This window comes from Euprymna scolopes, chromosome 37 (assembly GCF_053919585.1).
Source record: "Euprymna scolopes isolate OS-2025 chromosome 37, ASM5391958v1, whole genome shotgun sequence".
NCBI lineage: Eukaryota > Metazoa > Mollusca > Cephalopoda > Sepiida > Sepiolidae > Euprymna > Euprymna scolopes.
In genome coordinates, this window is record NC_136518.1 from 16,011,418 (window position 1) to 16,028,252 (window position 16,835).

At 39.8% G+C, this 16,835-nt stretch overlaps 1 protein-coding gene and 66 non-coding genes across 67 annotated transcripts in view; all 67 read right to left on the minus strand.

Moving 5' to 3' along the window:
- The window catches only part of LOC145261102 (neuropeptide FF receptor 1-like), a 152,876-nt gene that overhangs the window by 75,606 nt on the left and 60,435 nt on the right, over positions 1–16,835 (minus strand). The window lies entirely within an intron of this gene.
- Positions 136–209, minus strand: Trnan-guu (transfer RNA asparagine (anticodon GUU)). Its single transcript has one exon. It is a non-coding gene; the product is annotated as a tRNA-Asn (tRNA).
- On the minus strand, positions 357–430 carry Trnan-guu (transfer RNA asparagine (anticodon GUU)). The gene has a single exon. It is a non-coding gene; the product is annotated as a tRNA-Asn (tRNA).
- On the minus strand, positions 578–651 carry Trnan-guu (transfer RNA asparagine (anticodon GUU)). The gene has a single exon. It is a non-coding gene; the product is annotated as a tRNA-Asn (tRNA).
- Positions 799–872, minus strand: Trnan-guu (transfer RNA asparagine (anticodon GUU)). Its single transcript has one exon. It is a non-coding gene; the product is annotated as a tRNA-Asn (tRNA).
- Positions 1,020–1,093, minus strand: Trnan-guu (transfer RNA asparagine (anticodon GUU)). The gene has a single exon. It is a non-coding gene; the product is annotated as a tRNA-Asn (tRNA).
- On the minus strand, positions 1,241–1,314 carry Trnan-guu (transfer RNA asparagine (anticodon GUU)). The gene has a single exon. It is a non-coding gene; the product is annotated as a tRNA-Asn (tRNA).
- On the minus strand, positions 1,462–1,535 carry Trnan-guu (transfer RNA asparagine (anticodon GUU)). Its single transcript has one exon. It is a non-coding gene; the product is annotated as a tRNA-Asn (tRNA).
- Positions 1,683–1,756, minus strand: Trnan-guu (transfer RNA asparagine (anticodon GUU)). Its single transcript has one exon. It is a non-coding gene; the product is annotated as a tRNA-Asn (tRNA).
- On the minus strand, positions 1,904–1,977 carry Trnan-guu (transfer RNA asparagine (anticodon GUU)). Its single transcript has one exon. It is a non-coding gene; the product is annotated as a tRNA-Asn (tRNA).
- On the minus strand, positions 2,125–2,198 carry Trnan-guu (transfer RNA asparagine (anticodon GUU)). Its single transcript has one exon. It is a non-coding gene; the product is annotated as a tRNA-Asn (tRNA).
- Trnan-guu (transfer RNA asparagine (anticodon GUU)) lies at positions 2,346–2,419 on the minus strand. Its single transcript has one exon. It is a non-coding gene; the product is annotated as a tRNA-Asn (tRNA).
- Trnan-guu (transfer RNA asparagine (anticodon GUU)) lies at positions 3,694–3,767 on the minus strand. Its single transcript has one exon. It is a non-coding gene; the product is annotated as a tRNA-Asn (tRNA).
- Trnan-guu (transfer RNA asparagine (anticodon GUU)) lies at positions 3,915–3,989 on the minus strand. Its single transcript has one exon. It is a non-coding gene; the product is annotated as a tRNA-Asn (tRNA).
- Positions 4,137–4,210, minus strand: Trnan-guu (transfer RNA asparagine (anticodon GUU)). The gene has a single exon. It is a non-coding gene; the product is annotated as a tRNA-Asn (tRNA).
- Trnan-guu (transfer RNA asparagine (anticodon GUU)) lies at positions 5,485–5,558 on the minus strand. The gene has a single exon. It is a non-coding gene; the product is annotated as a tRNA-Asn (tRNA).
- Trnan-guu (transfer RNA asparagine (anticodon GUU)) lies at positions 5,706–5,780 on the minus strand. The gene has a single exon. It is a non-coding gene; the product is annotated as a tRNA-Asn (tRNA).
- On the minus strand, positions 5,928–6,001 carry Trnat-ggu (transfer RNA threonine (anticodon GGU)). The gene has a single exon. It is a non-coding gene; the product is annotated as a tRNA-Thr (tRNA).
- Positions 6,149–6,222, minus strand: Trnan-guu (transfer RNA asparagine (anticodon GUU)). The gene has a single exon. It is a non-coding gene; the product is annotated as a tRNA-Asn (tRNA).
- Positions 6,370–6,444, minus strand: Trnan-guu (transfer RNA asparagine (anticodon GUU)). Its single transcript has one exon. It is a non-coding gene; the product is annotated as a tRNA-Asn (tRNA).
- On the minus strand, positions 6,592–6,665 carry Trnat-ggu (transfer RNA threonine (anticodon GGU)). The gene has a single exon. It is a non-coding gene; the product is annotated as a tRNA-Thr (tRNA).
- Trnan-guu (transfer RNA asparagine (anticodon GUU)) lies at positions 6,813–6,886 on the minus strand. The gene has a single exon. It is a non-coding gene; the product is annotated as a tRNA-Asn (tRNA).
- Positions 7,034–7,107, minus strand: Trnan-guu (transfer RNA asparagine (anticodon GUU)). The gene has a single exon. It is a non-coding gene; the product is annotated as a tRNA-Asn (tRNA).
- On the minus strand, positions 7,255–7,328 carry Trnan-guu (transfer RNA asparagine (anticodon GUU)). Its single transcript has one exon. It is a non-coding gene; the product is annotated as a tRNA-Asn (tRNA).
- On the minus strand, positions 7,476–7,549 carry Trnan-guu (transfer RNA asparagine (anticodon GUU)). Its single transcript has one exon. It is a non-coding gene; the product is annotated as a tRNA-Asn (tRNA).
- Trnan-guu (transfer RNA asparagine (anticodon GUU)) lies at positions 7,697–7,770 on the minus strand. Its single transcript has one exon. It is a non-coding gene; the product is annotated as a tRNA-Asn (tRNA).
- On the minus strand, positions 7,918–7,991 carry Trnan-guu (transfer RNA asparagine (anticodon GUU)). Its single transcript has one exon. It is a non-coding gene; the product is annotated as a tRNA-Asn (tRNA).
- On the minus strand, positions 8,139–8,212 carry Trnan-guu (transfer RNA asparagine (anticodon GUU)). Its single transcript has one exon. It is a non-coding gene; the product is annotated as a tRNA-Asn (tRNA).
- Positions 8,360–8,433, minus strand: Trnan-guu (transfer RNA asparagine (anticodon GUU)). Its single transcript has one exon. It is a non-coding gene; the product is annotated as a tRNA-Asn (tRNA).
- Positions 8,581–8,654, minus strand: Trnan-guu (transfer RNA asparagine (anticodon GUU)). The gene has a single exon. It is a non-coding gene; the product is annotated as a tRNA-Asn (tRNA).
- On the minus strand, positions 8,802–8,875 carry Trnan-guu (transfer RNA asparagine (anticodon GUU)). The gene has a single exon. It is a non-coding gene; the product is annotated as a tRNA-Asn (tRNA).
- On the minus strand, positions 9,023–9,096 carry Trnan-guu (transfer RNA asparagine (anticodon GUU)). The gene has a single exon. It is a non-coding gene; the product is annotated as a tRNA-Asn (tRNA).
- On the minus strand, positions 9,244–9,317 carry Trnan-guu (transfer RNA asparagine (anticodon GUU)). The gene has a single exon. It is a non-coding gene; the product is annotated as a tRNA-Asn (tRNA).
- On the minus strand, positions 9,465–9,538 carry Trnan-guu (transfer RNA asparagine (anticodon GUU)). The gene has a single exon. It is a non-coding gene; the product is annotated as a tRNA-Asn (tRNA).
- Positions 9,686–9,759, minus strand: Trnan-guu (transfer RNA asparagine (anticodon GUU)). The gene has a single exon. It is a non-coding gene; the product is annotated as a tRNA-Asn (tRNA).
- Positions 9,907–9,980, minus strand: Trnan-guu (transfer RNA asparagine (anticodon GUU)). Its single transcript has one exon. It is a non-coding gene; the product is annotated as a tRNA-Asn (tRNA).
- Positions 10,128–10,201, minus strand: Trnan-guu (transfer RNA asparagine (anticodon GUU)). Its single transcript has one exon. It is a non-coding gene; the product is annotated as a tRNA-Asn (tRNA).
- Trnan-guu (transfer RNA asparagine (anticodon GUU)) lies at positions 10,349–10,422 on the minus strand. Its single transcript has one exon. It is a non-coding gene; the product is annotated as a tRNA-Asn (tRNA).
- On the minus strand, positions 10,570–10,643 carry Trnan-guu (transfer RNA asparagine (anticodon GUU)). The gene has a single exon. It is a non-coding gene; the product is annotated as a tRNA-Asn (tRNA).
- On the minus strand, positions 10,791–10,864 carry Trnan-guu (transfer RNA asparagine (anticodon GUU)). Its single transcript has one exon. It is a non-coding gene; the product is annotated as a tRNA-Asn (tRNA).
- Trnan-guu (transfer RNA asparagine (anticodon GUU)) lies at positions 11,012–11,085 on the minus strand. Its single transcript has one exon. It is a non-coding gene; the product is annotated as a tRNA-Asn (tRNA).
- On the minus strand, positions 11,232–11,305 carry Trnan-guu (transfer RNA asparagine (anticodon GUU)). Its single transcript has one exon. It is a non-coding gene; the product is annotated as a tRNA-Asn (tRNA).
- On the minus strand, positions 11,453–11,526 carry Trnan-guu (transfer RNA asparagine (anticodon GUU)). Its single transcript has one exon. It is a non-coding gene; the product is annotated as a tRNA-Asn (tRNA).
- Trnan-guu (transfer RNA asparagine (anticodon GUU)) lies at positions 11,674–11,747 on the minus strand. Its single transcript has one exon. It is a non-coding gene; the product is annotated as a tRNA-Asn (tRNA).
- Positions 11,895–11,968, minus strand: Trnan-guu (transfer RNA asparagine (anticodon GUU)). Its single transcript has one exon. It is a non-coding gene; the product is annotated as a tRNA-Asn (tRNA).
- Positions 12,116–12,189, minus strand: Trnan-guu (transfer RNA asparagine (anticodon GUU)). Its single transcript has one exon. It is a non-coding gene; the product is annotated as a tRNA-Asn (tRNA).
- Positions 12,337–12,410, minus strand: Trnan-guu (transfer RNA asparagine (anticodon GUU)). The gene has a single exon. It is a non-coding gene; the product is annotated as a tRNA-Asn (tRNA).
- Trnan-guu (transfer RNA asparagine (anticodon GUU)) lies at positions 12,557–12,630 on the minus strand. Its single transcript has one exon. It is a non-coding gene; the product is annotated as a tRNA-Asn (tRNA).
- Positions 12,778–12,851, minus strand: Trnan-guu (transfer RNA asparagine (anticodon GUU)). The gene has a single exon. It is a non-coding gene; the product is annotated as a tRNA-Asn (tRNA).
- On the minus strand, positions 12,999–13,072 carry Trnan-guu (transfer RNA asparagine (anticodon GUU)). Its single transcript has one exon. It is a non-coding gene; the product is annotated as a tRNA-Asn (tRNA).
- Positions 13,220–13,293, minus strand: Trnan-guu (transfer RNA asparagine (anticodon GUU)). Its single transcript has one exon. It is a non-coding gene; the product is annotated as a tRNA-Asn (tRNA).
- Positions 13,441–13,514, minus strand: Trnan-guu (transfer RNA asparagine (anticodon GUU)). Its single transcript has one exon. It is a non-coding gene; the product is annotated as a tRNA-Asn (tRNA).
- On the minus strand, positions 13,662–13,735 carry Trnan-guu (transfer RNA asparagine (anticodon GUU)). The gene has a single exon. It is a non-coding gene; the product is annotated as a tRNA-Asn (tRNA).
- Trnan-guu (transfer RNA asparagine (anticodon GUU)) lies at positions 13,883–13,956 on the minus strand. The gene has a single exon. It is a non-coding gene; the product is annotated as a tRNA-Asn (tRNA).
- Positions 14,104–14,177, minus strand: Trnan-guu (transfer RNA asparagine (anticodon GUU)). The gene has a single exon. It is a non-coding gene; the product is annotated as a tRNA-Asn (tRNA).
- On the minus strand, positions 14,325–14,398 carry Trnan-guu (transfer RNA asparagine (anticodon GUU)). The gene has a single exon. It is a non-coding gene; the product is annotated as a tRNA-Asn (tRNA).
- On the minus strand, positions 14,545–14,618 carry Trnan-guu (transfer RNA asparagine (anticodon GUU)). Its single transcript has one exon. It is a non-coding gene; the product is annotated as a tRNA-Asn (tRNA).
- On the minus strand, positions 14,766–14,839 carry Trnak-uuu (transfer RNA lysine (anticodon UUU)). Its single transcript has one exon. It is a non-coding gene; the product is annotated as a tRNA-Lys (tRNA).
- On the minus strand, positions 14,987–15,060 carry Trnan-guu (transfer RNA asparagine (anticodon GUU)). The gene has a single exon. It is a non-coding gene; the product is annotated as a tRNA-Asn (tRNA).
- Trnan-guu (transfer RNA asparagine (anticodon GUU)) lies at positions 15,208–15,281 on the minus strand. The gene has a single exon. It is a non-coding gene; the product is annotated as a tRNA-Asn (tRNA).
- Positions 15,429–15,502, minus strand: Trnan-guu (transfer RNA asparagine (anticodon GUU)). Its single transcript has one exon. It is a non-coding gene; the product is annotated as a tRNA-Asn (tRNA).
- Positions 15,650–15,723, minus strand: Trnan-guu (transfer RNA asparagine (anticodon GUU)). The gene has a single exon. It is a non-coding gene; the product is annotated as a tRNA-Asn (tRNA).
- Trnan-guu (transfer RNA asparagine (anticodon GUU)) lies at positions 15,871–15,944 on the minus strand. The gene has a single exon. It is a non-coding gene; the product is annotated as a tRNA-Asn (tRNA).
- Trnan-guu (transfer RNA asparagine (anticodon GUU)) lies at positions 16,092–16,165 on the minus strand. Its single transcript has one exon. It is a non-coding gene; the product is annotated as a tRNA-Asn (tRNA).
- Trnan-guu (transfer RNA asparagine (anticodon GUU)) lies at positions 16,313–16,386 on the minus strand. Its single transcript has one exon. It is a non-coding gene; the product is annotated as a tRNA-Asn (tRNA).
- Positions 16,534–16,607, minus strand: Trnan-guu (transfer RNA asparagine (anticodon GUU)). Its single transcript has one exon. It is a non-coding gene; the product is annotated as a tRNA-Asn (tRNA).
- Trnan-guu (transfer RNA asparagine (anticodon GUU)) lies at positions 16,755–16,828 on the minus strand. The gene has a single exon. It is a non-coding gene; the product is annotated as a tRNA-Asn (tRNA).

Genomic DNA, 16,835 nt, shown 5'->3' on the forward strand with positions numbered 1-16,835 from the left:
TTTTTCACAACATAAAATTGATTGTCTCAAGTATTCAGAATTTAAGAAAACTATAAAACAAAGAAATATTACGCGTTAGATTGAAAGGAATCTGGAGATTTTCAGGTAATAATAAGTAGATATAAAATGTGACATCGCCCCCGGGTGGATTCGAACCACCAACCTTTCGGTTAACAGCCGAACGCGCTAACCGGTTGCGCCACGAAGGCAGGTGACGACAGTTTTTCACAACATAAAATTGATTGTCTCAAGTATTCAGAATTTAAGAAAACTATAAAACAAAGAAATATTACGCGTTACATTGAAAGGAATCTGGAGATTTTCAGGTAATAATAAGTAGATATAAAATGTGACATCGCCCCCGGGTGGATTCGAACCACCAACCTTTCGGTTAACAGCCGAACGCGCTAACCGGTTGCGCCACGAAGGCAGGTGATGACAGTTTTTCACAACATAAAATTGATTGTCTCAAGTATTCAGAATTTAAGAAAACTATAAAACAAAGAAATATTACGCGTTAGATTGAAAGGAATCTGGAGATTTTCAGGTAATAATAAGTAGATATAAAATGTGACATCGCCCCCGGGTGGATTCGAACCACCAACTTTTCGGTTAACAGCCGAACGCGCTAACCGGTTGCGCCACGAAGGCAGGTGACGACAGTTTTTCACAACATAAAATTGATTGTCTCAAGTATTCAGAATTTAAGAAAACTATAAAACAAAGAAATATTACGCGTTAGATTGAAAGGAATCTGGAGATTTTCAGGTAATAATAAGTAGATATAAAATGTGACATCGCCCCCGGGTGGATTCGAACCACCAACTTTCCGGTTAACAGCCGAACGCGCTAACCGGTTGCGCCACGAAGGCAGGTGATGACAGTTTTTCACAACATAAAATTGATTGTCTCAAGTATTCAGAATTTAAGAAAACTATAAAACAAAGAAATATTACGCGTTAGATTGAAAGGAATCTGGAGATTTTCAGGTAATAATAAGTAGATATAAAATGTGACATCGCCCCCGGGTGGATTCGAACCACCAACCTTTCGGTTAACAGCCGAACGCGCTAACCGGTTGCGCCACGAAGGCAGGTGATGACAGTTTTTCACAACATAAAATTGATTGTCTCAAGTATTCAGAATTTCAGAAAACTATAAAACAAAGAAATATTACGCGTTCAATTGAAAGGAATCTGGAGATTTTTAGGTAATAATAAGTAGATTTAAAATGTGACATCGCCCCCGGGTGGATTCGAACCACCAACATGTCGGTTAACAGCCGGACGCGCTAACCGGTTGCGCCACGAAGGCAGGTGACGACCGTTTTTCACAACATACAATTGATTTTCTCAAGTATTCAGAATTTAAGAAAACTATAAAACAAAGAAATATTACGCGTTAAATTAAAAGGAATCTGGAGATTTTTAGGTAATTATAAGTTCATATAAAATGTGACATCGCCCCCGGGTGGATTCGAACCACCAACCTTTCGGTTAACAGCCGAACGCGCTAACCGGTTGCGCCACGAAGGCAGGTGACGACAGTTTGTCACAATATACAATTGATTTTCTCAAGTATTCAGAATTTAAGAAAACTATAAAACAAAGAAATATTACGCGTTAAATTAAAAGGAATCTGGAGATTTTTAGGTAATTATAAGTTCATATAAAATGTGACATCGCCCCCTGGTGGATTCGAACCACCAACCTTTCGGTTAACAGCCGAACGCGCTAACCGGTTGCGCCACGAAGGCAGGTGACGACACTTTGTCACAATATACAATTGATTGTCTCAAGTATTCAGAATTTAAGAAAACTATAAAACAAAGAAATATTACGCGTTAAATTAAAAGGAATCTGGAGATTTTTAGGTAATTATAAGTTAATATAAAATGTGACATCGCCCCCGGGTGGATTCGAACCACCAACCTTTCGGTTAACAGCCGAACGCGCTAACCGGTTGCGCCAAGAAGGCAGGTGACGACAGTTTGTCACAATATACAATTGATTTTCTCAACTATTCTGAATTTAAGAAAACTATAAAACAAAGAAATATTACGCGTTAAATTAAAAGGAATCTGGAGATTTTTAGGTAATTATAAGTTCATATAAAATGTGACATCGCCCCCGTGTGGATTCGAACCACCAACCTTTCGGTTAACAGCCGAACGCGCTAACCGGTTGCGCCACGAAGGCAGGTGACGACAGTTTGTCACAATATACAATTGATTTTCTCAAGTATTCAGAATTTAAGAAAACTATAAAACAAAGAAATATTACGCGTTAAATTAAAAGGAATCTGGAGATTTTTAGGTAATTATAAGTTCATATAAAATGTGACATCGCCCCCGGGTGGATTCGAACCACCAACCTTTCGGTTAACAGCCGAACGCGCTAACCGGTTGCGCCACGAAGGCAGGTGACGACAGTTTGTCACAATATACAATTGATTGTCTCAAGTATTCAGAATTTCAGAAAACTATAAAACAAAGAAATATTACTCGTTAGATTGAAAGGAATCTGGAGATTTTAAGGTAATAATAAGTAGAGTTAAAGTGTGACACCGCACCCGGGTGGATTCGAACCACCAACCTTTCGGTTACCAGCCGATCGGTCTATCCGGTTGCGCCACGAAGGCAGGTGACGACAGTTTTTTTCCAACATACAATGGATTGTCTCAAGTTTACAGAATTTCAGAAAACTATAAAACAAAGAAATATTACTCGTTAGATTGAAAGGAATCTGGAGATTTTTAGGTAATAATAAGTAGATTTAATATGTGACATCGCCCCCGGGTGGAAAGTAATTACTAACCTTTCGGTTAAAAGCCTTCTTGGTGCACCCGGTGAACAGCCGACCGCGCTAACCGGTTGCGCCACGAAGGCAGGTGGCGACAGTCTTTCAGAACATACAATTGATTGCCTCAAGTTTGCAAAATTGAAGAAAACTATAAAACAAAGAAATGTTACTCGTTAGATTGAAAGGAATCTTGAGATTGTAAGTTAGTAATAAGTAGATTTAAAATGTGAAATCGCCCCCTGGTTTATTCGAACCAGCAACCTTTCGGTGAACAGCGGAACGCTCTAACCAGTTGCGCTACGAACGGGGGTTAGGACAGTATTTCAGAAAATACAATTGATTGTCTCCAGTTTTTAAAATTTAAGAAAACTATAAAACAACGAAATATTACTCGTTAGATTGAAAGGAATCTGAAGATTTTTAGGTAATAGTAAGTAGATTTAAAATGTGACATCGATACCGGGTAATTTCGAACGACCAATCTTTCGGTTAACAGCCGAACGCGCTAACCGGTGGCGCGATGATGCAGGTGACGACACCTTTTCAGAACATACATTTGATTGTCTCAAGTTCTCAAAATGTTAGAAAACTATAAAACAACGAAATATTACTCGTTAGATTGGAAGCAATCTGGAGATTTTTTGATTATAATAAGTAGATTTAAAATGTGACATCGGCTACGGGTGGATTCGAACCACCAAGCTTTCGGTTAACAGCGAATGCGCTAACCGGTTGCGTCACGAAGGAAGGTATGGACGGTTTTTCAGAAAACACAATTTATTGTCTCAATTTTGGAATCTAAGGAAACTATAGAACAACGAAATATTACTCGTTAGATTGAAAGGAATCTGGAGATTTTTAGGTAATAATAAGTCGATATAAAACGTTACATCGCCCCCGGGTGGATTCGAACCACCAACCTTTCGGTTAACAGCCGAACGCGCTAACCGGTTGCGCCACGAAGGCAGGTGACGACAGTTTTTAACAACATACAATTGATTGTCTCAAGTTTTCAGCATTTCAGAAAACTATAAAACAACGAAATATTACTCGTTAGATTGAAAGGAATCTGGAGATTTTTAGGTAATAATAAGTAGATATAAAATGTGACATCGCCCCCGGGTGGATTCGAACCATCCAACCTTTAGGTTAACAGCCGAACGCGCTAACCGTTTGCGCCACGAAGGCAGGTGACGACAGTTTTTCACAACATAAAATTGATTGTCTCAAGTATTCAGAATTTAAGAAAACTATAAAACAACGAAATATTACTCGTTAGATTGAAAGGAATCTGGAGATTTTTAGGTAATAATAAGTCGATATAAAACGTTACATCGCCCCCGGGTGGATTCGAACCACTAACCTTTCGGTTAACAGCCGAACGCGCTAACCGGTTGCGCCACGAAGGCAGGTGACGACAGGTTTTCACAACATACAATTGATTGTCTCAAGTATTCAGAATTTCAGAAAACTATAAAACAAAGAAATATTACTCGTTAGATTGAAAGGAATCTGGAGATTTTAAGGTAATAATAAGTAGAGTTAAAGTGTGACACCGCCCCCGGGTGGATTCGAACCACCAACCTTTCGGTTACCAGCCGATCGGTCTATCTGGTTGCGCCACGAAGGCAGGTGACGACAGTTTTTTTCCAACATACAATGGATTGTCTCAAGTTTACAGAATTTCAGAAAACTATAAAACAAAGAAATATTACTCGTTAGATTGAAAGGAATCTGGAGATTTTTAGGTAATAATAAGTAGATTTAATATGTGACATCGCCCCCGGGTGGAAAGTAATTACTAACCTTTCGGTTAAAAGCCTTCTTGGTGCACCCGGTGAACAGCCGACCGCGCTAACCGGTTGCGCCACGAAGGCAGGTGGCGACAGTCTTTCAGAACATACAATTGATTGCCTCAAGTTTGCAAAATTGAAGAAAACTATAAAACAAAGAAATGTTACTCGTTAGATTGAAAGGAATCTTGAGATTGTAAGTTAGTAATAAGTAGATTTAAAATGTGAAATCGCCCCCTGGTTTATTCGAACCAGCAACCTTTCGGTGAACAGCGGAACGCTCTAACCAGTTGCGCTACGAACGGGGGTTAGGACAGTATTTCAGAAAATACAATTGATTGTCTCCAGTTTTTAAAATTTAAGAAAACTATAAAACAACGAAATATTACTCGTTAGATTGAAAGGAATCTGAAGATTTTTAGGTAATAGTAAGTAGATTTAAAATGTGACATCGATACCGGGTAATTTCGAACGACCAATCTTTCGGTTAACAGTCGAACGCGCTAACCGGTGGCGCGATGATGCAGGTGACGACAGCTTTTCAGAACATACATTTGATTGTCTCAAGTTCTCAAAATGTTAGAAAACTATAAAACAACGAAATATTACTCGTTAGATTGGAAGCAATCTGGAGATTTTTTGATAATAATAAGTAGATTTAAAATGTGACATCGGCTACGGGTGGATTCGAACCACCAAGCTTTCGGTTAACAGCGAATGCGCTAACCGGTTGCGTCACGAAGGAAGGTATGGACGGTTTTTCAGAAAACACAATTTATTGTCTCAATTTTGGAATCTAAGGAAACTATAGAACAACGAAATATTACTCGTTAGATTGAAAGGAATCTGGAGATTTTTAGGTAATAATAAGTCGATATAAAACGTTACATCGCCCCCGGGTGGATTCGAACCACCAACCTTTCGGTTAACAGCCGAACGCGCTAACCGGTTGCGCCACGAAGGCAGGTGACGACAGTTTTTAACAACATACAATTGATTGTCTCAAGTTTTCAGCATTTCAGAAAACTATAAAACAACGAAATATTACTCGTTAGATTGAAAGGAATCTGGAGATTTTTAGGTAATAATAAGTAGATATAAAATGTGACATCGCCCCCGGGTGGATTCGAACCATCCAACCTTTAGGTTAACAGCCGAACGCGCTAACCGTTTGCGCCACGAAGGCAGGTGACGACAGTTTTTCACAACATACAATTGATTGTCTCAAGTATTCAGAATTTAAGAAAACTATAAAACCAAGAAATATTACGCGTTACATTGAAAGGAATCTGGAGATTTTTAGGTAATAATAAGTCGATATAAAACGTTACATCGCCCCCGGGTGGATTCGAACCACTAACCTTTCGGTTACCAGCCGAACGCGCTAACCGGTTGCGCCACGAAGGCAGGTGACGACAGTTTTTCACAACATACAATTGATTTTCTCAAGTATTCAGAATTTAAGAAAACTATAAAACAAAGAAATATTACGCGTTAGATTGAAAGGAATCTGGAGATTTTTAGGTAATAATAAGTCGATATAAAACGTTACATCGCCCCCGGGTGGATTCGAACCACCAACCTTTAGGTTAACAGCCGAACGCGCTAACCGGTTGCGCCACGAAGGCAGGTGACGACAGTTTTTAACAACATACAATTGATTGTCTCAAGTTTTCAGCATTTCAGAAAACTATAAAACAACGAAATATTACTCGTGAGATTGAAAGGAATCTGGAGATTTTTAGGTAATAATAAGTAGATATAAAATGTGACATCGCCCCCGGGTGGATTCGAACCATCCAACCTTTAGGTTAACAGCCGAACGCGCTAACCGTTTGCGCCACGAAGGCAGGTGACGACAGTTTTTCACAACATACAATTGATTGTCTCAAGTATTCAGAATTTAAGAAAACTATAAAACCAAGAAATATTACGCGTTACATTGAAAGGAATCTGGAGATTTTTAGGTAATAATAAGTCGATATAAAACGTTACATCGCCCCCGGGTGGATTCGAACCACTAACCTTTCGGTTACCAGCCGAACGCGCTAACCGGTTGCGCCACGAAGGCAGGTGACATCAGTTTTTCACAACATACAATTGATTTTCTCAAGTATTCAGAATTTAAGAAAACTATAAAACAAAGAAATATTACGCGTTAGATTGAAAGGAATCTGGAGATTTTTAGGTAATTATAAGTAGATATAAAATGCGACATCGCCCCCGGGTGGATTCGAACCACCAACCTTTCGGTTAACAGCCGAACGCGCTAACCGGTTGCGCCACGAAGGCAGGTGACGACAGGTTTTCACAACATACAATTGATTGTCTCAAGTATTCAGAATTTAAGAAAACTATAAAACAAAGAAATATTACGCGTCAGATTGAAAGGAATCTGGAGATTTTTAGGTAATTATAAGTAGATATAAAATGTGACATCGCCCCCGGGTGGATTCGAACCACCAACCTTTCGGTTAACAGCCGAACGCGCTAACCGGTTGCGCCACGAAGGCAGGTGACGACAGTTTTTCACAACATAAAATTGATTGTCTACACTTTTCAGAATTTCAGAAAACTATAAAACAAAGAAATATTACGCGTTAGATTGAAAGGAATCTGGAGATTTTTAGGTAATAATAAGTAGATATAAAAGGTGACATCGCCCCCGGGTGGATTCGAACCACCAACCTTTCGGTTAACAGCCGAACGCGCTAACCGGTTGCGCCACGAAGGCAGGTGACGACAGTTTTTCACAACATAAAATTGATTGTCTCAAGTTTTCAGAATTTCAGAAAACTATAAAACAAAGAAATATTACGCGTTAGATTGAAAGGAATCTGGAGATTTTTAGGTAATAATAAGTAGATATAAAAGGTGACATCGCCCCCGGGTGGATTCGAACCACCAACCTTTCGGTTAACAGCCGAACGCGCTAACCGGTTGCGCCACGAAGGCAGGTGACGACAGTTTTTCACAACATAAAATTGATTGTCTCAACTTTTCAGAATTTCAGAAAACTATAAAACAAAGAAATATTACGCGTTAGATTGAAAGGAATCTGGAGATTTTTAGGTAACATTAAGTAGATATAAAAGGTGACATCGCCCCCGGGTGGATTCGAACCACCAACCTTTCGGTTAACAGCCGAACGCGCTAACCGGTTGCGCCACGAAGGCAGGTGACGACAGTTTTTCACAACATAAAATTGATTGTCTCAACTTTTCAGAATTTCAGAAAACTATAAAACAAAGAAATATTACGCGTTAGATTGAAAGGAATCTGGAGATTTTTAGGTAATAATAAGTAGATATAAAAGGTGACATCGCCCCCGGGTGGATTCGAACCACCAACCTTTCGGTTAACAGCCGAACGCGCTAACCGGTTGCGCCACGAAGGCAGGTGACGACAGTTTTTCACAACATAAAATTGATTGTCTCAACTTTTCAGAATTTCAGAAAACTATAAAACAAAGAAATATTACGCGTTAGATTGAAAGGAATCTGGAGATTTTTAGGTAATAATAAGTAGATATAAAAGGTGACATCGCCCCCGGGTGGATTCGAACCACCAACCTTTCGGTTAACAGCCGAACGCGCTAACCGGTTGCGCCACGAAGGCAGGTGACGACAGTTTTTCACAACATAAAATTGATTGTCTCAACTTTTCAGAATTTCAGAAAACTATAAAACAAAGAAATATTACGCGTTAGATTGAAAGGAATCTGGAGATTTTTAGGTAATAATAAGTAGATATAAAAGGTGACATCGCCCCCGGGTGGATTCGAACCACCAACCTTTCGGTTAACAGCCGAACGCGCTAACCGGTTGCGCCACGAAGGCAGGTGACGACAGTTTTTCACAACATAAAATTGATTGTCTCAACTTTTCAGAATTTCAGAAAACTATAAAACAAAGAAATATTACGCGTTAGATTGAAAGGAATCTGGAGATTTTTAGGTAATAATAAGTAGATATAAAAGGTGACATCGCCCCCGGGTGGATTCGAACCACCAACCTTTCGGTTAACAGCCGAACGCGCTAACCGGTTGCGCCACGAAGGCAGGTGACGACAGTTTCTCACAACATAAAATTGATTGTCTCAACTTTTCAGAATTTCAGAAAACTATAAAGCAAAGAAATATTACGCGTTAGATTGAAAGGAATCTGGAGATTTTTAGGTAATAATAAGTAGATATAAAAGGTGACATCGCCCCCGGGTGGATTCGAACCACCAACTTTTCGGTTAACAGCCGAACGCGCTAACCGGTTGCGCCACGAAGGCAGGTGACGACAGTTTTTCACAACATAAAATTGATTGTCTCAACTTTTCAGAATTTCAGAAAACTATAAAACAAAGAAATATTACGCGTTAGATTGAAAGGAATCTGGAGATTTTTAGGTAATAATAAGTAGATATAAAAGGTGACATCGCTCCCGGGTGGATTCGAACCACCAACCTTTCGGTTAACAGCCGAACGCGCTAACCGGTTGCGCCACGAAGGCAGGTGACGACAGTTTTTCACAACATAAAATTGATTGTCTCAAGTTTTCAGAATTTCAGAAAACTATAAAACAAAGAAATATTACGCGTTAGATTGAAAGGAATCTGGAGATTTTTAGGTAATAATAAGTAGATATAAAAGGTGACATCGCCCCCGGGTGGATTCGAACCACCAACCTTTCGGTTAACAGCCGAACGCGCTAACCGGTTGCGCCACGAAGGCAGGTGACGACAGTTTTTCACAACATAAAATTGATTGTCTCAAGTTTTCAGAATTTCAGAAAACTATAAAACAAAGAAATATTACGCGTTAGATTGAAAGGAATCTTGAGATTTTTAGGTAATAATAAGTAGATATAAAAAGTGACATCGCCCCCGGGTGGATTCGAACCACCAACCTTTCGGTTAACAGCCGAACGCGCTAACCGGTTGCGCCACGAAGGCAGGTGACGACAGTTTTTCACAACATAAAATTGATTGTCTCAAGTTTTCAGAATTTCAGAAAACTATAAAACAACGAAATATTACGCGTTAGATTGAAAGGAATCTGGAGATTTTTAGGTAATAATAAGTAGATATAAAAGGTGACATCGCTCCCGGGTGGATTCGAACCACCAACCTTTCGGTTAACAGCCGAACGCGCTAACCGGTTGCGCCACGAAGGCAGGTGACGACAGTTTTTCACAACATAAAATTGATTGTCTCAACTTTTCAGAATTTCAGAAAACTATAAAACAAAGAAATATTACGCGTTAGATTGAAAGGAATCTGGAGATTTTTAGGTAATAATAAGTAGATATAAAAGGTGACATCGCCCCCGGGTGGATTCGAACCACCAACCTTTCGGTTAACAGCCGAACGCGCTAACCGGTTGCGCCACGAAGGCAGGTGACGACAGTTTTTCACAACATAAAATTGATTGTCTCAAGTTTTCAGAATTTCAGAAAACTATAAAACAAAGAAATATTACGCGTTAGATTGAAAGGAATCTGGAGATTTTTAGGTAATAATAAGTAGATTTAAAATGTGACATCGCCCCCGGGTGGTTTCGAACCACCAACCTTTCGGTTAACAGCCGAACGCGCTAACCGGTTGCGCCACGAAGGCAGGTGACGACAGTTTTTCACAACATAAAATTGATTGTCTCAAGTTTTCAGAATTTCAGAAAACTATAAAACAAAGAAATATTACGCGTTAGATTGAAAGGAATCTTGAGATTTTTAGGTAATAATAAGTAGATATAAAAAGTGACATCGCCCCCGGGTGGATTCGAACCACCAACCTTTCGGTTAACAGCCGAACGCGCTAACCGGTTGCGCCACGAAGGCAGGTGACGACAGTTTTTCACAACATAAAATTGATTGTCTCAAGTTTTCAGAATTTCAGAAAACTATAAAACAACGAAATATTACGCGTTAGATTGAAAGGAATCTGGAGATTTTTAGGTAATAATAAGTAGATATAAAAGGTGACATCGCCCCCGGGTGGATTCGAACCACCAACCTTTCGGTTAACAGCCGAACGCGCTAACCGGTTGCGCCACGAAGGCAGGTGACGACAGTTTTTCACAACATAAAATTGATTGTCTCAACTTTTCAGAATTTCAGAAAACTATAAAACAACGAAATATTACGCGTTAGATTGAAAGGAATCTGGAGATTTTTAGGTAATAATAAGTAGATATAAAAGGTGACATCGCCCCCGGGTGGATTCGAACCACCAACCTTTCGGTTAACAGCCGAACGCGCTAACCGGTTGCGCCACGAAGGCAGGTGACGACAGTTTTTCACAACATAAAATTGATTGTCTCAACTTTTCAGAATTTCAGAAAACTATAAAACAACGAAATATTACGCGTTAGATTGAACGGAATCTGGAGATTTTTAGGTAATAATAAGTAGATATAAAAGGTTACATCGCCCCCGGGTGGATTCAAACCACCAACCGTTCGGTTAACAGCCGAACGCGCTAACCGGTTGCGCCACGAAGGCAGGTGACGACAGTTTTTCACAACATAAAATTGATTGTCTCAACTTTTCAGAATTTCAGAAAACTATAAAACAACGAAATATTACGCGTTAGATTGAAAGGAATCTGGAGATTTTTAGGTAATAATAAGTAGATATAAAAGGTACATCGCCCCCGGGTGGATTCGAACCACAAACCTTTCGGTTAACAGCCGAACGCGCTAACCGGTTGCGCCACGAAGGCAGGTGACGACAGTTTTTCACAACATAAAATTGATTGTCTCAAGTTTTCAGAATTTCAGAAAACTATAAAACAAAGAAATATTACGCGTTAGATTGAAAGGAATCTGGAGATTTTTAGGTAATAATAAGTAGATTTAAAATGTGACATCGCCCCCGGGTGGATTCGAACCACCAACCTTTCGGTTAACAGCCGAACGCGCTAACCGGTTGCGCCACGAAGGCAGGTGACGACAGTTTTTCACAACATAAAATTGATTGTCTCAACTTTTCAGAATTTCAGAAAACTATAAAGCAAAGAAATATTACGCGTTAGATTGAAAGGAATCTGGAGATTTTTAGGTAATAATAAGTAGATATAAAAGGTGACATCGCCCCCGGGTGGATTCGAACCACCAACCTTTCGGTTAACAGCCGAACGCGCTAACCGGTTGCGCCACGAAGGCAGGTGACGACAGTTTTTCACAACATAAAATTGATTGTCTCAACTTTTCAGAATTTCAGAAAACTATAAAACAAAGAAATATTACGCGTTAGATTGAAAGGAATCTGGAGATTTTTAGGTAATAATAAGTAGATATAAAAGGTGACATCGCTCCCGGGTGGATTCGAACCACCAACCTTTCGGTTAACAGCCGAACGCGCTAACCGGTTGCGCCACGAAGGCAGGTGACGACAGTTTTTCACAACATAAAATTGATTGTCTCAAGTTTTCAGAATTTCAGAAAACTATAAAACAACGAAATATTACGCGTTAGATTGAAAGGAATCTGGAGATTTTTAGGTAATAATAAGTAGATTTAAAATGTGACATCGCCCCCGGGTGGTTTCGAACCACCAACCTTTCGGTTAACAGCCGAACGCGCTAACCGGTTGCGCCACGAAGGCAGGTGACGACAGTTTTTCACAACATAAAATTGATTGTCTCAAGTTTTCAGAATTTCAGAAAACTATAAAACAAAGAAATATTACGCGTTAGATTGAAAGGAATCTGGAGATTTTTAGGTAATAATAAGTAGATATAAAAAGTTACATCGCCCCCGGGTGGATTCGAACCACCAACCTTTCGGTTAACAGCCGAACGCGCTAACCGGTTGCGCCACGAAGGCAGGTGACGACAGTTTTTCACAACATAAAATTGATTGTCTCAAGTTTTCAGAATTTCAGAAAACTATAAAACAACGAAATATTACGCGTTAGATTGAAAGGAATCTGGAGATTTTTAGGTAATAATAAGTAGATATAAAAGGTACATCGCCCCCGGGTGGATTCGAACCACAAACCTTTCGGTTAACAGCCGAACGCGCTAACCGGTTGCGCCACGAAGGCAGGTGACGACAGTTTTTCACAACATAAAATTGATTGTCTCAAGTTTTCAGAATTTCAGAAAACTATAAAACAAAGAAATATTACGCGTTAGATTGAAAGGAATCTGGAGATTTTTAGGTAATAATAAGTAGATTTAAAATGTGACATCGCCCCCGGGTGGATTCGAACCACCAACCTTTCGGTTAACAGCCGAACGCGCTAACCGGTTGCGCCACGAAGGCAGGTGACGACAGTTTTTCACAACATAAAATTGATTGTCTCAACTTTTCAGAATTTCAGAAAACTATAAAGCAAAGAAATATTACGCGTTAGATTGAAAGGAATCTGGAGATTTTTAGGTAATAATAAGTAGATATAAAAGGTGACATCGCCCCCGGGTGGATTCGAACCACCAACCTTTCGGTTAACAGCCGAACGCGCTAACCGGTTGCGCCACGAAGGCAGGTGACGACAGTTTTTCACAACATAAAATTGATTGTCTCAACTTTTCAGAATTTCAGAAAACTATAAAACAAAGAAATATTACGCGTTAGATTGAAAGGAATCTGGAGATTTTTAGGTAATAATAAGTAGATATAAATGGTGACATCGCTCCCGGGTGGATTCGAACCACCAACCTTTCGGTTAACAGCCGAACGCGCTAACCGGTTGCGCCACGAAGGCAGGTGACGACAGTTTTTCACAACATAAAATTGATTGTCTCAAGTTTTCAGAATTTCAGAAAACTATAAAACAACGAAATATTACGCGTTAGATTGAAAGGAATCTGGAGATTTTTAGGTAATAATAAGTAGATTTAAAATGTGACATCGCCCCCGGGTGGTTTCGAACCACCAACCTTTCGGTTAACAGCCGAACGCGCTAACCGGTTGCGCCACGAAGGCAGGTGACGACAGTTTTTCACAACATAAAATTGATTGTCTCAAGTTTTCAGAATTTCAGAAAACTATAAAACAAAGAAATATTACGCGTTAGATTGAAAGGAATCTGGAGATTTTTAGGTAATAATAAGTAGATATAAAAAGTTACATCGCCCCCGGGTGGATTCGAACCACCAACCTTTCGGTTAACAGCCGAACGCGCTAACCGGTTGCGCCACGAAGGCAGGTGACGACAGTTTTTCACAACATAAAATTGATTGTCTCAAGTTTTCAGAATTTCAGAAAACTATAAAACAACGAAATATTACGCGTTAGATTGAAAGGAATCTGGAGATTTTTAGGTAATAATAAGTAGATATAAAAGGTGACATCGCCCCCGGGTGGATTCGAACCACCAACCTTTCGGTTAACAGCCGAACGCGCTAACCGGTTGCGCCACGAAGGCAGGTGACGACAGTTTTTCACAACATAAAATTGATTGTCTCAACTTTTCAGAATTTCAGAAAACTATAAAACAACGAAATATTACGCGTTAGATTGAAAGGAATCTGGAGATTTTTAGGTAATAATAAGTAGATATAAAAGGTGACATCGCCCCCGGGTGGATTCGAACCACCAACCTTTCGGTTAACAGCCGAACGCGCTAACCGGTTGCGCCACGAAGGCAGGTGACGACAGTTTTTCACAACATAAAATTGATTGTCTCAACTTTTCAGAATTTCAGAAAACTATAAAACAACGAAATATTACGCGTTAGATTGAACGGAATCTGGAGATTTTTAGGTAATAATAAGTAGATATAAAAGGTGACATCGCCCCCGGGTGGATTCAAACCACCAACCGTTCGGTTAACAGCCGAACGCGCTAACCGGTTGCGCCACGAAGGCAGGTGACGACAGTTTTTCACAACATAAAATTGATTGTCTCAACTTTTCAGAATTTCAGAAAACTATAAAACAACGAAATAGTACGCGTTAGATTGAAAGGAATCTGGAGATTTTTAGGTAATAATAAGTAGATATAAAAGGTACATCGCCCCCGGGTGGATTCGAACCACAAACCTTTCGGTTAACAGCCGAATGCGCTAACCGGTTGCGCCACGAAGGCAGGTGACGACAGTTTTTCACAACATAAAATTGATTGTCTCAAGTTTTCAGAATTTCAGAAAACTATAAAACAAAGAAATATTACGCGTTAGATTGAAAGGAATCTGGAGATTTTTAGGTAATAATAAGTAGATTTAAAATGTGACATCGCCCCCGGGTGGATTCGAACCACCAACCTTTCGGTTAAAAGCCGAACGCGCTAACCGGTTGCGCCACGAAGGCAGGTGACGACAGTTTTTCACAACATAAAATTGATTGTCTCAACTTTTCAGAATTTCAGAAAACTATAAAACAACGAAATATTACGCGTTAGATTGAAAGGAATCTGGAGATTTTTAGGTAATAATAAGTAGATATAAAAGGTGACATCGCCCCCGGGTGGATTCGAACCACCAACCTTTCGGTGAACAGCCGAACGCGCTAACCGGTTGCGCCACGAAGGCAGGTGACGACAGTTTTTCACAACATAAAATTGATTGTCTCAAGTTTTCAGAATTTCAGAAAACTATAAAACAAAGAAATATTACGCGTCAGATTGAAAGGAATCTGGAGATTTTTAGGTAATAATAAGTAGATTTAAAAGGTGACATCGCCCCCGGGTGGATTCGAACCACCAACCTTTCGGTTAACAGCCGAACGCGCTAACCGGTTGCGCCACGAAGGCAGGTGACGACAGTTTTTCACAACATAAAATTGATTGTCTCAACTTTTCAGAATTTCAGAAAACTATAAAACAAAGAAATATTACGCGTTAGATTGAAAGGAATCTGGAGATTTTTAGGTAATAATAAGTAGATATAAAAGGTGACATCGCCCCCGGGTTGATTCGAACCACCAACCTTTCGGTTAACAGCCGAACGCGCTAACCGGTTGCGCCACGAAGGCAGGTGACGACAGTTTATCACAACATAAAATTGATTGTCTCAAGTTTTCAGAATTTCAGAAAACTATAAAACAAAGAAATATTACGCGTTAGATTGAAAGGAATCTGGAGATTTTTAGGTAATAATAAGTAGATATAAAAGGTGACATCGCCCCCGGGTGGATTCGAACCACCAACCTTTCGGTTAACAGCCGAACGCGCTAACCGGTTGCGCCACGAAGGCAGGTGACGACAGTTTTTCACAACATAAAATTGATTGTCTCAACTTTTCAGAATTTCAGAAAACTATAAAACAAAGAAATATTACGCGTTAGATTGAAAGGAATCTGGAGATTTTTAGGTAATAATAAGTAGATATAAAAGGTGACATCGCCCCCGGGTGGATTCGAACCACCAACCTTTCGGTTAACAGCCGAACGCGCTAACCGGTTGCGCCACGAAGGCAGGTGACGACAGTTTTTCACAACATAAAATTGATTGTCTCAACTTTTCAGAATTTCAGAAAACTATAAAACAAAGAAATATTACGCGTTAGATTGAAAGGAATCTGGAGATTTTTAGGTAATAATAAGTAGATATAAAAGGTGACATCGCCCCCGGGTGGATTCGAACCACCAACCTTTCGGTTAACAGCCGAACGCGCTAACCGGTTGCGCCACGAAGGCAGGTGACGACAGTTTTTCACAACATAAAATTGATTGTCTCAACTTTTCAGAATTTCAGAAAACTATAAAACAAAGAAATATTACGCGTTAGATTGAAAGGAATCTGGAGATTTTTAGGTAATAATAAGTAGATATAAAAGGTGACATCGCCCCCGGGTGGATTCGAACCACCAACCTTTCGGTTAACAGCCGAACGCGCTAACCGGTTGCGCCACGAAGGCAGGTGACGACAGTTTTTCACAACATAAAATTCATTGTTTCAACTTTTCAGAATTTCAGAAAACTATAAAACAAAGAAATATTACGCGTTAGATTGAAAGGAATCTGGAGATTTTTAGGTAATAATAAGTAGATATAAAAGGTGACATCGCCCCCGGGTTGATTCGAACCACCAACCTTTCGGTTAACAGCCGAACGCGCTAACCGGTTGCGCCACGAAGGCAGGTGACGACAGTTTTTCACAACATAAAATTGATTGTCTCAACTTTTCAGAATTTCAGAAAACTATAAAACAAAGAAATATTACGCGTTAGATTGAAAGGAATCTGGAGATTTTTAGGTAATAATAAGTAGATATAAAAGGTGACATCGCCCCCGGGTGGATTCGAACCACCAACCTTTCGGTTAACAGCCGAACGCGCTAACCGGTTGCGCCACGAAGGCAGGTGAC